General features: G+C 33.5%; 1 protein-coding gene across 4 annotated transcripts in view; it reads left to right on the forward strand.

Moving 5' to 3' along the window:
• The window catches only part of GULP1 (GULP PTB domain containing engulfment adaptor 1), a 260,159-nt gene that overhangs the window by 112,322 nt on the left and 132,387 nt on the right, over nt 1-15,450 (forward strand). Inside the window, exon 3 of one of the 4 annotated variants that reach the window (XM_047773040.1) lies at nt 4,471-4,555. The exons of the other annotated variants lie outside the window; for them this stretch is intronic. The gene's annotated coding sequence lies outside the window, so the exon portion shown is untranslated. The remainder of the gene's footprint in view (nt 1-4,470; nt 4,556-15,450) is intronic. 4 annotated transcript variants of the gene reach the window in all.

Here is a 15,450-nt window from a genome sequence, read left to right on the forward strand (position 1 = left end):
ATAGTCATATCATAAGTAAGAACTAGGGTTGGAGTAATGCCAAGGAGCTGAGAGTCTCTAGTTATAGTCTCACTGCTTCAGTTACAGAAATACTTTAATTATTTCAAAATTCCTCAAGGTAACATGGAATGAGTCCAACTACTCTTAGTTAAAAGTGAATTTCATGGTTTGCAAAGTGATAGAACTAATCCAAGATGCCCCAGTGCTCTGTTTACAAAATCCTATTCCAGGAATCTTTTGCCCATCCTGTTACTAATAATGAAAAAGGAAGGAAAGATATAATCGTCTAGAATAAAGTGAGAAAAATACTTTAAGAATTTTATTGAATATATATTTACAGTGTTTTTTTAAAGTTCCTATTTTTTATAAGCATTGTTTTCACTCTTTAAAATGAAATTCCTTCTTTCCTTCTTTCCCTTTCTTCCTCTTTTTTCCTCTTCTTCTCTTCTTCCTTTGGGAGGTCTTTTTGGGGTAATGAAAATGTTCTGCCTAAGTGTAATTAGATTATGTGATGGTTGCACAACTTTGTAAATATTCTAAAAACCATTGAATTGTGTATTTAAATGAGCGAACTCTATGGTATGTAAATTATATATCAAGTAAACTGTTTTTACAAAGTGAAATGCCAGAGGTTAACTAAGGTGACGGGACTGGAGTGAGTAAAGTACAAAGACACTAGGCCTTTTCTCAGATTGATTACAGCAAATCACAAGGCTAGCCACTCTGTTTCAGAACTCAATTGGTAAGTCTTTTCAGGTCTTAACAATCTTGTGCTTTTTAGTCTTGTGTTGGAAGAGATGGACTGACAATCAGAAAATTGGCATCAGTCACAGCTTTAATTCACCTATTTCAATTTGTGGACTTTGTGCCCTACATCCTGGGAAGGGAAATTGTCAGTGATAATTCAGAGACAGGATTCGCCCTTTATGAAGACAAGCCACAGGATGGCAAGCCCTTGAATACGTAGTGTTCAACTGAAAGCTGAATAAATAGCACACAAAATATACAAGACATTTACTGCATTTAATCAAATATAGTTGAGTAAACATATTTGGACATTTGTTTTTAAGGTCTGATAGTCTTTATTCATTCTCAAGTAAATGCCCAGATTACAATGGTGGAGACTGAGTTTTTGAAAAAGTGTTATAATTTCTGATTTTGAAAAAGTTTGGGGTACCCAGAAAATATTTTTGTCCACGTCAGGAAATTTTTCAAAATGCTTAATGGTTAATCTTTATTGTAAAACCGGGACAGTGAAAATCTAGGCAATCAAAGTAAGTGTGACATTATACAAATACTAGGTTGTTTTCTTTTTCTTGTTCTGTAAAGCAGCATCAATTTGGTTGTTTTCGTTACTTTGTCTCACTCATTACAGCAGGAAATTCCTTTTTACGTTATCTCTTATGGAATAACATTGCTGCTTTTTAATGACTGTGAGTGCTTCTCAGGGAACACTAGAGCTTTTAAAGCATGGCTCATTGGATTATAAAAGATTTTTGTTTTGTTACATGTTAGCTCAAACTAGTGCTGTTTGCTAAAATTACCCAATAGTTTCTTTGCACTTAGTGTGCCAGAAGTTGTCTGTACACTCTAAGTTATGGGAATAGTGCAGACGATATTTGTTAGCAGGAAGAAAGATGCATTTTAATAGTTTTTTTCCCAATGACAACTATATAATTTATTCCAATTATTTAAAAATAGCAAAAAATATATTACTATTGAAGTCTACAGAATTAGTTCATATTTATTCAACTGTGCTATTATTTGAAAAAATTATATTCACTTCATTTTAAAATGTTGTTCCTTTCTAATACATGAAGATATCCAATCTTAAAGTTTGGTTTAATGGAAGTTTGACTTCATGGAAACAGTTATTTAAAATGAGAATTCAAAGGGTCCTTATTGATTATTTGGTCTCACCTTCTCATCCACAAAGAGCAAATTTGTTCTTTTAAGGAGGAGCTTATATTTCTCTCATTTAAAAATTTTGAGGAGTTCCTGTCGTGGCTCAGTGGAAATGAATCTGACTAGTATCCATGAGGATTCAGGTTTGATCCTTGGCCTCACTCATTAGTTTAAGGATCCAGCGTTGCCATGAGCTGTGGTTTAGGTCGTGGACGTGGCTCAGGTCCCGCGTTGTAGACCGGTGGCTACAGCTTCAGTTCAACCCCTAGCCTGGGAACTTCCATATGCTAATTGTGCAGCCCTAAAAAAAAAAATAAATAAAAATATAAAATAAAATTTTTGAGTCTGTCACAGTCATTAATAAATTTGTCATTTATACCCCTGTGAAAATTATGAAAATTTAAATATGTGAAGTCCAAACTAATAAAGTTTATATTTTAACTTGGAATCTTTGTGTGTGTGTGAGAGATGTGTTTCCAGAGGGATGTAGGAGTGAATACAATGTCAGTATTCCCAAATACCAAAAATATTTTTATCTTAACATCAGCCTTCATTTAAAGTGCTTAATGTTTTTATCTTAAAACATTTTTTTACTAAAATTTCAGATTAAAAAGATAAAAGATTATCATCAACAGTCCTTTGTTGTTGGTACTTCCATTGCCTCCATTCAGTCATTCATCAATCAATTCAGTGTTTTTTATGCATCAGGTTTGAGCTTATAACCATGAAGAGGGCATGGCTTTTGTGTTTGAGAGTCTTTTCTGTTTAATAGAGTGAAAACATGTATAAGTTAATAACTTCAAATAATGTGAAAGATAATATATGGGGACATATGGAGGAAGTGACCATCTTTTGGGGAGTGGAGCACTCAAATGCATATTTAATATGGGAGAAAGCTTGACAGGCAGAGAGACAGGTAGAGCTGAAGAGTGGAAGTATGAAGGACTCAGTAGGAGACTGGAAAATCACATTTTAATTTTTAGGAATATAACCGTAGCTTCTTTTTGTTCCCATGTGGACGGACACCTCAAGTAGAGCTAAGTAGCTATTCTTTTTTTTTTTTTTTTTGCTCTTTGATTTAAAATTACATTACAAAGCTACAGCAATCAAAACAATATAATATTGACATAAAAACAGAGATGAATGGAATTGAAGAGAAAACCCAAAAATAAATCCACGTATCAATGATCAATTAATTTATGACAAAGGAGGCAAGACTATAATGCAGAAAGGATAGTCTCTTCAAAAACATGTTGGGAAAAATTGACAGCCACATGCACAAATAAAACTGGACCCCTTTCTTATGTTATACACAAAAATCAACTCAAAATGATTCAAGTGTTTAAACATAGACCTGAAATTGTAAAATTCCTAGAAGAAAACGTTCTTTTTTTTAAATTTATTTTTTATTGTTATTTCCCCCAACACACTTTTTTTTTCCCCACTGTATAGCATGGGGACCCAGTTACACATACATGTATACATAATTTTTTTTCCCATTGTCATGCTGCATAGTGTAAGTATTTACACATAGTTCTTAGTGCTACACAGCAGGATCTCATTGTAAATCCATTCCATGTAGCTATTCTTTATTTTTATTCCAAAGTAAAGTGTTGAACCTCTTTCTTCATATTTTCTTTTATATATTTTTTGCATGTCAAAAAATTCAAAATTAAAAAAAAATCCACAATGTAGATAAACACTGAATAACCTCTGGACACACTGTTATTTTCTCGACTTTTTCATTTCTCTTTAAGTTTACTTTTTTCCTCCATCATGTGTTATATTTTTTAAACATTTTATTTATTCCTTTCAAAATTCTTTTTAATACTTCAGTCTAGAATTCATCAGCCTTCATTTAAAGTGCTTAATTAGTGATAAATTTAACCATTAATTAGTTCTTATCAGTGGCCTTTTTTTGCAGCTTAATAATTTAGGCATTTTAATTGGTTAATTTCTAATAGCAAATCAGTTATCATGCTTTTACAAATATGTATGTATTACACATACACTATGCACATATATCAGACATACATAAAATTTACATGTGATTTATATACATATACTCATAAATTCATTCTTGGAACTAAATGATAGGCCATTTCTTCAACAATTTCCTACACCTAAATAACATTAGTCAATTTGATGTTTTGTTATTTGGCAAACATGAAATTTAAAAATAGAAACTTATTTTAGACTTGCTTTTTTACTTTAGATTTTGAAGCTCTGATATATTTTCTAATGTAATTGAATATGTGTACATCTATTTGAAATAAATAAGCATTAAAATTAAATAAATAATTTTAATAAAATATTATTAATTAATATTGAACTCAGGAATTGTGATTTAGAAAAAAATCCCTGCAGCACATTGAAAAGAAATTTTCTCAACTGTTAACTGAAAGTACCTTTTCTTTCCTAAGCATTTTCCAGGACACACAGGTTACAGGATGTAATAAGACTCTCTTTCTCACTTGTGACTATGTAAGAGCAGTGGAGGTTCTCTTTGTGCTAATTAGAGGCACTGACCCTAAGGAGACACTATTTATTTCTCTGCTGCTTCAGTTTCCAGACCCCTGGACTCCTCAGACATCTCTTTGACCTCCTTTCTGAGAAATACTGCGTAGAAGATGATTTGCTCGCAAATCAGGTAGAGATTCAGGTTAATCTTTCATACTACATGGTCTGCTTTTCAAAAGTCAACCACGGAGGGAGTCTTTTTCCTAGCGGTTTCCAGTTTATTCATTTCTCCTGAGGATGAAAGAAAAATCAGGTTCTACCAGCTGAGGGTGAGTTTTTCAGAGTTTGCTTATAATTATACCCTGCTTTTCTGAAGCACTCAATGAGCCCAGGAAAGAATCAACATTATTATCCCATTTTAAAGATGAGATATCTCTGTTCCTTTAAAATTATTGAATATGTTTGCAGAAACAATTTATTCCTATTTTATGATACCAATGAAAGAAATTCAATTCTAGATAGATTTTCCCTTGGCCATATAGATAATGATAGTAACAATCAGAACCTGTGTTTATCTATTCCTAAGGTAGTATTTTTTTTTTTTTGCTGCACAATACTGCTTACACGTATATGCCTCTTTCATTATTTTTAAATAAAACAGTAGATCATTCCAAAAATTCCATGATGATGACCTGATTCCATTTTAAGAGTACTACATCCTTGTAAATACTCTTTTAGAGATTTCTGAGAAAGAAGTATTTTAAATTTTAAAAATGTGATAAAAACAAAATTTGTGTGCTAATGAGTATTTTCTAGAGCCATATAATTTTAGTAACTGGAAATTCAGTTAGATGTACTGTTGTGAAAAATTTAACATGTCAAAATTATTTTCATATAAGTTAACAGCAATATAAATGTTCATATTAGTTAGCATCTTACAATGGATAGAGTTGAATTGAAAATAGCACTTTTTAAAATTTATTTCTCTGTATTTTCAGACCTCTATTATGTTTCTATTTTTAAAAATATATATTTTATATATACATATCCACAAATATATATACATGTGTATATTTATATATGTATGTCTATGTGTGTGTACTTGAGTTTCAGTCCTAAAAATAAACCTTTTTTAAAGTCAAGTGTAGCTTTGACTCATTTCAGGATATTTTGGTATTTCATTTATTCTAGGTATTAAAAAATAATTATGTGTTCTTAAATGTGTAGCTATTAGAGGAATCATTCTTTGGCCAAGTGATATGAATCTTTCTGTTAAATTAAAATGTCAAGGAGGTTCCATCGCGGCTCAGCGGAAATGAATCCAACTAGGAACCGTGAGGTTGCAGGTTCAATCCCTGGCCTTGCTCCGTGCGTTAAGGATACGGCATTGCCTTAAGCTGTGGTGTAGGTTGCAGATGCGGCTCGGATCTGGTGTGTCTGTGGCTGTGGTGTAGGCCAGCAGCTGTAGCTCCGATTAGACCCCTAGCCTGGGAACCTCCATATGCCACTGGTGTGGCCCTAAAAAGACAAATACATACATACATACATACATACAACAATCCCAAAATAAAAAAAATAAATTAAAATGTCATATGTAAAGTTGAGTAGCTGAGAATGTTATTTGAATTGATGACAAAGAGGACTACTATTAGCACATACAATATGCCTATTAAAAATTGCAACTCTTTTAATTTCTTAAAACCTTTACATGTGTGTAAATTTTATAATATAAAAATACTTAAAAGTACTAGTGTCAGTTGAGTTGAATTCACTGTAATAGTTCCAAATTGGTTTTAATTTTACTATGAAAAACGTCAGACATGTACAGAGGTTCACAGTAGTGTAATGAACCCTCATGTATCCATCATTTATCCTCAGCAATTTCCATGTATGACCATTTTGTTCATTCCTATGGCCATTCCTTACCCCTCTCCTAATATTATTTTGATGAAAATTCCAACATTCTCTAATTTTATCCATAAGTATTTCTGTGTGACTCTCTAAAAGATAAAACTATTTTAAATGTAATTACCATGCTATTATGACTTTAAAATAAATAATTATTTAATATCATCAATAGCTAGCCATGTTTAAACTCCCAACTGTCTCATAAACATCATAGTGTTTTCAATTTGCTTTTAAAATATATCCCATCTTCCTTAAAAAGTCCAAAATTTATAATTTTTCACGTCTTTTTGATCTCTTTTAATCAAAAATTTTCTCTTTTGGAGTTCCTGTCGTGGCTCAGTGGAAATGAATCTGACTAGTATCCATGAGGATGCAGGTTCGATCCCTGGCCTTGCTCAGTGGGTTAGGCCACGAGCGTTGCCACAAGCTGTGGTGTAGGTCACAGAAGCAGCTTGAGTCTGGTGTTGCTGTGGCTGTGGTGTAGGCCAGCAGCTACAGCTCCAGTTTGACCCCTAGCCTAGGAAACTCCATATGCCATCGATGCCCTAAAAAGACGAAAAAAAAATTCTCTTTCATCTCTCTCTCTTTTTTCCGCATGTAACAAATAAATGTTGAAAAAGCCTGGCCCTTTGTGCTGTAGAGTTTCTCACCATCTGGATTTTAATGATGAGGCGTCCCCGTGGAGTAGTTTAACATGTTCCTCAGTTGTATGAATTTTCTGTAAGCTGTTAGTTGGATATAGAGGTTTGATCAGAATCAGGTTTGATTTTTCTTTCAGCAAGTCTGTTTCATAGTGGTGTAGTGTTCTTTCATCAGGAGTTATGTAACCTTTGTTTTTCTTGGTTTGATATTAATTAGCTGTTGATGATTAATTGCTTCATTAATTTATTAGGTATTGAAAATAAATATCCCAACTTCATCATTACTTTTTCACTTACTAGTAGGATACTTCTAAAGAAAAAATTGCTCTTCTACTATTGGGTTAAAATGAAATGGTATATATAGGAAAATCAAGATTAAGTGGTTGGTTCTTTACCTTTATTTGCTGGCTCTCAAAGTAATGAATTTGTTTTCTGGCATTTTCCACTGTTGAGTGATGAGTTATTATCCTTTTTATTCTTATTGGCTCATGGATTTAGACATATTTGACATGTTTCAATCCATTGTAGTTAATTATTCTAATTGATGATGAATTTTCCACTGGGGCCTCTTCAAGCTTGTACTTAGAATCTATGTAATTCCTGTCTCAGACATTGAATTAACTATTTGCCCAAGGAACTTTGGTTTGCTGGTGAAAAATAGTATTTTCAAGACTAAAATTTGAGTGCCAGAATGCTGCTCATTCCTTGTTTCTAACCTTTCAATATTCCGTTTTTTACGAGATAAAAATGTGTCGAGTATTTATACTGATAGTTCCAGTTTGAAATAGGGACTGCAGAGTTTTTACCTAACTATTTCTGTTTCACATATGTATCTTCTTTCACCTTCGTTAAGAATCCCTGTTCTCAGTACTAATGAAGGTAATATAATATCATGTTATGCACTGTTTTCCCACTGTATACACAAAAGAAACTCCCAATCGCAATTCCAATACTGTCTCACCTGTATGAATACTGAAATGAGTTTAAATTTTGTTTGCACTTCCTTTTACCCTTATGATACATCCCCTTAGAGATATTAGGTCAAATTACTCCATTTTGGACTCACATGAAATAGCTCCTATCTGTGTGGTTATGCTACCAATAGGTTACATATTTAGGATCATAATTTTCATTTTACTTTCTATTTTCTGAAATTACCCTTTTAAAATTTAATTTTGCTTTATAATTTGGTAAAAATGTACCTGTTTTCGAAGGTCAGTCTGTTAAACAATGTATACTTAAAGAAGACTGGTTTCAATCTTTGTCCTCTCCAGCCTATATCGTCTTCTCATTAGAGATAACCAATGAAGTCTGATAATTATGACACAATGTTTTTTAAAAGGAAGTTTCTATTGTACAGACGTGTTTTAAGCATAATATGAAAAACTCCATTTAATCTTATCTAGCTTTCCATTTGTTGTAATTTTACTGCAATAGGCATATATCATTTTTTTCTCTATCCTTCTCTCTTCTCTGTATGTGTGTATACATGCATATACATACATTTACACATCCACTGTGTAGTACCTAATAACACACGTAAATATAAAATGTTTTTCAGAACCATTTGAGATGAAGTAGCAGACATGCTGTCCCATTACCTCTGTTATTTCAGTGACTTTCTCCTGAAAACGAGGACATTCTCCTTTTTAACCACAGTATAGCCATCAGAATCACAAAACTGACATTGAATTCCATCATCTCACTCACTGACTCTATTCATGTTTTGCTGATAGTCCCAATAGTATCCTCCAAGATCCAATTAAGGATTGCATATCACATTTAGCTGTCTCTTTAATCTCTTAGTTTGGAAAGTTACCAGGCCTTTTCTTTCATGACCTTGACATTTCTTAAGAGTCCTACTTTGTAGAATATCTCTCAGCTTGGGTTTGTCTGATATTTTCTCATGATTAGATGATTAGATTCAGGTTATGCTCTTTATTGCCTTGAACTTCATAGAAGTGATGTTGTGTTCTCAATACATCACAAGTCACACGATGTCTGTGTACCCCAATTCTGGTGATTATTTTCTCAACTTGGTTAATATGGTATCTGCTATTACTCTTCTGTAAAGTTTGGCAATCAGTAGTTTTATGCAAATTAGTAATTAGTAGTTAGGAAAGTTATTTTAATATCTTGTGAATAACTTGAGCTTCATCAAATTTCGCCTGTTAGTTTTAGCACTGATTACCCTTATCTTCATTACTTATTGCTGTGATGATCACCAAATGGTGACTTTTTAAATCTGTCATTCCTATATGTTGGCATTCTACTATAAAGTATAACTTTTCTTCTCCATAACATATGTCTTTATCATTATTGACTCATGGTGGCTATTTTATTCAATTGTTTATAATCCATTACTATCATTATTTATGTTGTTCTTTAAATTGTTTCAGTGGTAACTCTTTAGGCTCCTGTGTCATATTGACATGTCTCCATCATTCTTTGAGCACTTTTTTGCTTTTTGGTACAGAAGAGATTTGGGCTTTTCTTGTACTTTCTCTGTTTTAGTCCTACTATCAATCATCTCTCCAAGGCCTGCCAGCACTGGCCTTGACAAAGAACACACAGGAACTGGCTGGCAGGTCCCAGTTCAGCATGGTGAACATATCAGTCTAGTCCTGAGTAATACCCTGGGCTAGACTGAGTTCTGACTGTATGAACCCTTTGTTTTATTTATTTATTTATTTATTTATTTAAATTAATGAATTTTATTACATTTATAGTTGTACAACGATCATCACAACCCAATTTTATAGCATTTCCATCCCAAACCCCCAGTGCATCCCACCATCCCCTAGCCTGTCTCCTTTGGAAACCTTAAGTTTTTCAAAATCTCTGAGTCAGTATCCGTTCTGCAAAGAAGTTCATTGTGTTGGTTTTTTAGATTCCACATGTAAGTGATACCATATGATGTTGGTGTCTTGCTGTCTGACTGACTTCACTTAGCATGATAATTTCTAGTCCATCCTTGTTGCTGCAAATGCTGTTATTTCTTTCCTTTTAATGGCTGAGTGAGATTCCATTGTGGATATGTACCACGTGTTCTTGATCCACTCCTCTGTCAATGGACATTTAAGTTGTTTCCATGTCTTGGCTATTGAAAATATTGCTGCAATGAACATTGGAGTACATGTATCTTTTTGAGTCATAGTTTTCTCTGGATAGATGCCCAGGAGTGGGATTGCTGAATTAAATGATAATTCTATTTTTAGTTTTCTGAGGAATCTCCATTCTGTTTTCCACAGTGGTTGCACCAAACTACATTCCCACCAACAGTGTAATAGGGTTCCCTTTCCTCCACACCCTCTCCAGCATTTACTGTTCATAGAATTTTTGATGATGGCCATTCTGGCTGGTGTAAGGTGGTATCTCATAGTGGTTTTGATTTGCATTTCTCTAATGAGTGATGTTGAACATCTTTTCATGTTTTTTTTTGGCCATCTGTATGTCTTTTTTGGAGAATTGTCTGTTTAGATCTTCTGCCCATTTTTTGATGAGGTTGTTTTTTTTTTTGGTACTGAGCTGCAAAAGGTGTTTATAAATTTTGGAGATTAATCCCTTCATTAGTCAGTTGCTTCATTTGCAAAGATTTCTCCCATTCTGTGGATTGTCTTTTCATTTTGTTTAGGGTTTCCTTTGCTGTGCACCCTTTGTTTTATTTTATGTTTTGTTTCAATCTTGTTTTCCTGATGAGCAATATCAGATCTCATCTTCTCTCTCTCCTCGTTAACTCCAGCATCTGACTCAAATTATTTTATTTTATACTCAAATTATTTTAATGATGAAACTTTATTTTACCATTAATTTATAAAAGACAATTAACAAGACTATTCTACTTTTCAGAAAATTTCCATGATTACATCTATTTTTGATTTTGACCTTTACATTGTACACTATGTAGTCTATCTTGTGCTCATCATTTCATCTTAGTTTGACATGTAAACATATACATCTTTTTAAAATTTGATTTCTATTTTATAGATGAAATTCACAACATAAAAATAATTAATGTCAAAGTGTGCAATTCAGTGGTAGTTAGTACTCTCATAGTGTTCTTTATCCACCTTCTCCATCTAGTTCCAAAATGTTTTCATTGCGCTGAGAGAAAGCCCCATACCTATTAAGCAGTCGGTCTTTATTCCTACCTCCCCCTAGCATCTGACCACCACCAATTTGCTTTTGGATTTACTCATTCTAGATATTTTTAAAAAATGAAGTCCTATAATAATCTGTTTTTTTGTCTGATTTCTTTCACTTGGTACAATGTTTTTGAGGTTTATCCAGGTCATAGAATGTATCAATATTTCAGTCCTTTTAATAACTAAATAATATCCCATTGTGTGTATATACCCGATTTTGTTTAACTATTCATCCATTGATAGACATTGGGTTGTTTCCAGATTTTGGTTAATATAAATAGTGCCGCCATGAGCATTGGCAACCAAGTATTTGAGTACTTGTTTTCAATTCTTTTGGGTCAATTATTGGGTCTTGGAGTAATTATATGTTTAACTTTTGAGGAACAACCAAACTGTTCCATAGTGGTTGCATCATTTTACATCCTCACCAGCAATGTCTTCATAAAGTTATTATTATAGCGATTCTGGTGAACATGAAATGGTATCTCATTATGGTTTTGATTTGCATTTCCCTAATGATTGATGCTGTCAGGCATCTTTTCATATAGTTGTTGGCCCTCTATGTATCTTTGGAGAAACGTCCATTCAATTCCTTTGACCTTTTTATTTTTCTTTTAATGACTGAACCTACATCATTTGGAAGTTCCTGGGCCAGGGGTCAAATTGCAGCTGCAATGCTGAATCCTTAATCCACTGAGCGCGGCCAGGGATCAAACCTGAATCCTCACAGAGACTGCATCAGGTTCCTAATCCACTGAGCCACAACAGGAACTCCTAACCATTTTTAATTGGGTTGTCTTTTTGTTGTTTGAATAATAAATGCCCTTTATATAGTAAAGATGCATTTGATGTTTACTATTAGCCTTATGTGATGGTTTCTCCTATGAGTTTGGCTGCCTGAAGGTGATACCTAAGGAAGAACTGATTGGAATGTTTCCTTAATTCTCACATTCAGACAACAGCTGGTCTGCATACTAATATTTCAAAATCACTAGTTGATTGATCTAAAATCATTAATTCCATTTTCTTTTCTTTAATTGCCTTCTGCCATTAGCATCATTGTCAAAACTTTGATTTCAATCTGACTTTTTTCTTCTTTGTAAGTACTTTGAAGTTTTTGCCTACATTCCCAAAGTAGTTTTTTTTTCTTACTCTTTCTTTCTTTCACTTTAAATTTTATTGGAATTTGACTAGACTATATCCTGTTGGTCACTTTGGTGACTTTGCCCAAGTATACATATTCATGTGCACATATTTAAAAATTTTTTTTTCCATTATAGTAAGAGTTTTTTTTTAAGTTTTAATTTTAGTATTCATTCTGTCTCATCGCTTTAGCTGTTTTCTTTGCGGACTCATTATGTGTTGGGAGGGTTTTTTTTGCATTCTATATTTGAGACTTCAAATCCTTTGTATCTCTTTCTTCATTTCTTTTTCTAACTTAAAAATTCCTCCTATTTTTATCTTTCAGTTCTCTATAGCATTGCTCTGGTTTAGTTTTCTTTTCTGAAATTATTGATTTCATTTATTTCTAAATTTTCTGAGTTTTATCACCTAATTTTTGAGTTTTCTTAATTTTTATTTATGTCATTTTTCATGTATTCTATTTTCTTTATTTTGGCTTATTTTGAAAATTTAGGCTAGAATTTTAATCTGATTTGTTGTCAAGTCTTTGGTATGCTTTCATTGCTTCTGGTGATATTCTCTTCTCATTTTCTTTTATGTTTTTATTACAACTTTATAAGATTCAAATATAATCCTTTTTTTCATTTTAATTCTTTCACATGAGTTAGGTTTGCTGAAAGTTTGAACAAAAGAAGTGGCTTACAATAGATCTTTCTTAGCTTCCCAAAGCTGAAATTCTCTATTCTGTGATACAGCTTCATACTTTCAAATTCTGGCCCTATCTTTTCCCCTAAACTTTTATGGACTTTTTCTTTAGTCACCATTATTCTAGTTTATCTCATTTGTTTATCTCCCCAGAATTTATAATGTGTAGCTTTTGGAAATTCATAGTGTCCGGATTGCTCTGACCATTTTGGACCTTAACCCAAATCTCTTGCCCTCCCCAGTGAGTTGGAATGGAAAATGCTCTCAGTCACTGCAACTCTCACTGAGGACTCTCGGCTATTTTGGTGTGTTGCATGATCTTTTGATTTCCTTTATTTTCTCCATCACAGATGTTGTTACTGTGAGTGCCTCTGGCTGTCAGTTGTTTATCCCCACTCAGTTGCATTATGAGACTCTTGGAGATAGCTCGTGTATTCATTTTCTATGCCTTGTAACAAATATTATGTTGTATTAAACATGTTACTGCTTAAAGCAATAGTCATTTATCACCTCACAGTTTTTGGGTGTCAAAAGTCCCATAGACTTTCTAAGCTGGGTCCTCTTCTTAGGGTATCACAAGGCTGAAATTAAGGTATTGGCCAAACTGCATTCTCATCAGTAGACTTGACTGGAGAAGAATCTGCTTCTAAGACTCCATGAGTTTTTGTCAGAATTCATTTTCTTGCAGCTGTACAATTCATGGCAAAGTCATTGAAGGAAAGTCAAAGTCTGTTCTTTGGGGGAGAAGCTGGGCTCTCTTCATAGGCAGTTCACAGCATGGCTCTTTGCTTCTTCAAGGATAGAAGGAGAGTTTCTCTCTTCAGGAAGGGCCTTGTCTCTCTTTTAAGGACTTTCACTTGATTAACCCAGGTCCGCCCAGAATATACTTTTTTGATTAAAAAATCAACTGTTTGGGGACCTTAATTGTACCTACAAAATCTCTCCACCTTTACTCTGTTATCTAATGTAATCCTGAGAGTGCTATCCCATTATATTCACAGGTACAGCCCATGTTCAATAGGGAGACATGTAAAGGGTGTATATACTAGCAGGCAAGAATCTTGGGGACATCTTAAAATTCTGCCCATCACATTTTGTCACCTAATTTTATTGTCAGTTTCATACCTGGATTTTTTTATTTTGCTCTACTGGTTTTGTTACAGCTGTGTTTTTTGTTTTGTTTCTTTCTTTTTTTTTTTTTTTTTTTTTTAGCTCTTGCACACCTGCAGCAAAGAATTGAAAGTGTAAACAATCTCTTAAAGCAAAAGTGTTACAGCAACTTTGTTAAAGCAAAAGTACAGTCTCAGAGGGAGAGGGGGCCACCCCTTGAATAGGGACTGGCCCCGCTTTACAATTGGGTTTCCCTTATATCCCCATGCTGTGGACTTCTTCTTAAGAAGAGGCCCACTCTGTGTTTGTGTGTGAGGGCTGCATGTTGGTTGGTCTCTGTATGAGTGTATTTGATCTTCTGATTGGTCTAGAGAAGGATATTTCATTTGCATGGGGGACAGGTTATGGGGAAGTTCCCTGGAGAGTCCCTTTACATTGTGCCTGCATGTGTTTTTATGGCTCCTATAGAGGCAGGGTGAGGAGTAGGCCACATACCTTTCCTAGTAGGGAGTATGAAGGAGTAGGCCAGGTTGCTCAAAGTGGGAGAAGGGGCTTTGCATGAGTCAGGTGGGTTGATGATAAGGGTCTGGTAATTCTTATCTTGGCCAGAGGCTTTGAGTTCAGTCTCCTTGAAGGGGATTTGAAGCCCAACAGTTGTACTGTCTTTTTTTAAGTGAAGGAATTCACAAATTATCCACCATTATCAGCTTTTTAAAAATCCTATAATTAATTTTTATGCTAACGAAATTAAACAGGAGGTAATATAATAACAAAAGACACTATAGTATCATAGGTATGATCTTCCTATTTTATCAAAGTGTAGGTACTTAAGTCCTCATCGTTTTATTTGTGGATTACCTTCCTCCTTGCTAATTTAAATAGTCCTCCAAGAACCCATCACACAGAAAAAAAAAAATATGCCTTTTTTTGGTAGTAATTAGTGCATTTTACTGTCTTTTTTCTTTGAACAGTGGTTTCCAAAGTGGGATACATGAACCCCTGTAGGGAATTTAAGGAGAAAAAAAAAAAAAGAAATATTGAAATTTTTAATCAACATCAATTTTTATCTCATATCTTTTAATTTCTGTTTTTAGGTGTATTTCACAATATCTTAATATTAAGAAAGTACAGTCATTAGATTATGTATTATAATATATCCTTTATGTATATATGAATTTATACATGTGTTGGGACACATGCTCAAGAATTTTCTACATACAATCATTGTAAAGAAAACATTTTGAAAACTGCTTTTTTCATAGTGAAATACTTCAAGAGGGGCTATATACTAGCTCTATATCCTTACCAATAAAATAGGCTGTTTTGCCATAAAAAAAACAAATATTATTACTTATCTGGACCATAGCATTATTCATCATAGTCTTACCTTCTTTTATCAGATTTACCATACTTGTTTTGCTAGGGTAACTTTGCTAGGATCTTGTTTTTAGTAT

Source organism: Phacochoerus africanus, chromosome 3 (genome assembly GCF_016906955.1).
Source record: "Phacochoerus africanus isolate WHEZ1 chromosome 3, ROS_Pafr_v1, whole genome shotgun sequence".
NCBI classification, from domain to species: Eukaryota; Metazoa; Chordata; class Mammalia; order Artiodactyla; family Suidae; genus Phacochoerus; species Phacochoerus africanus.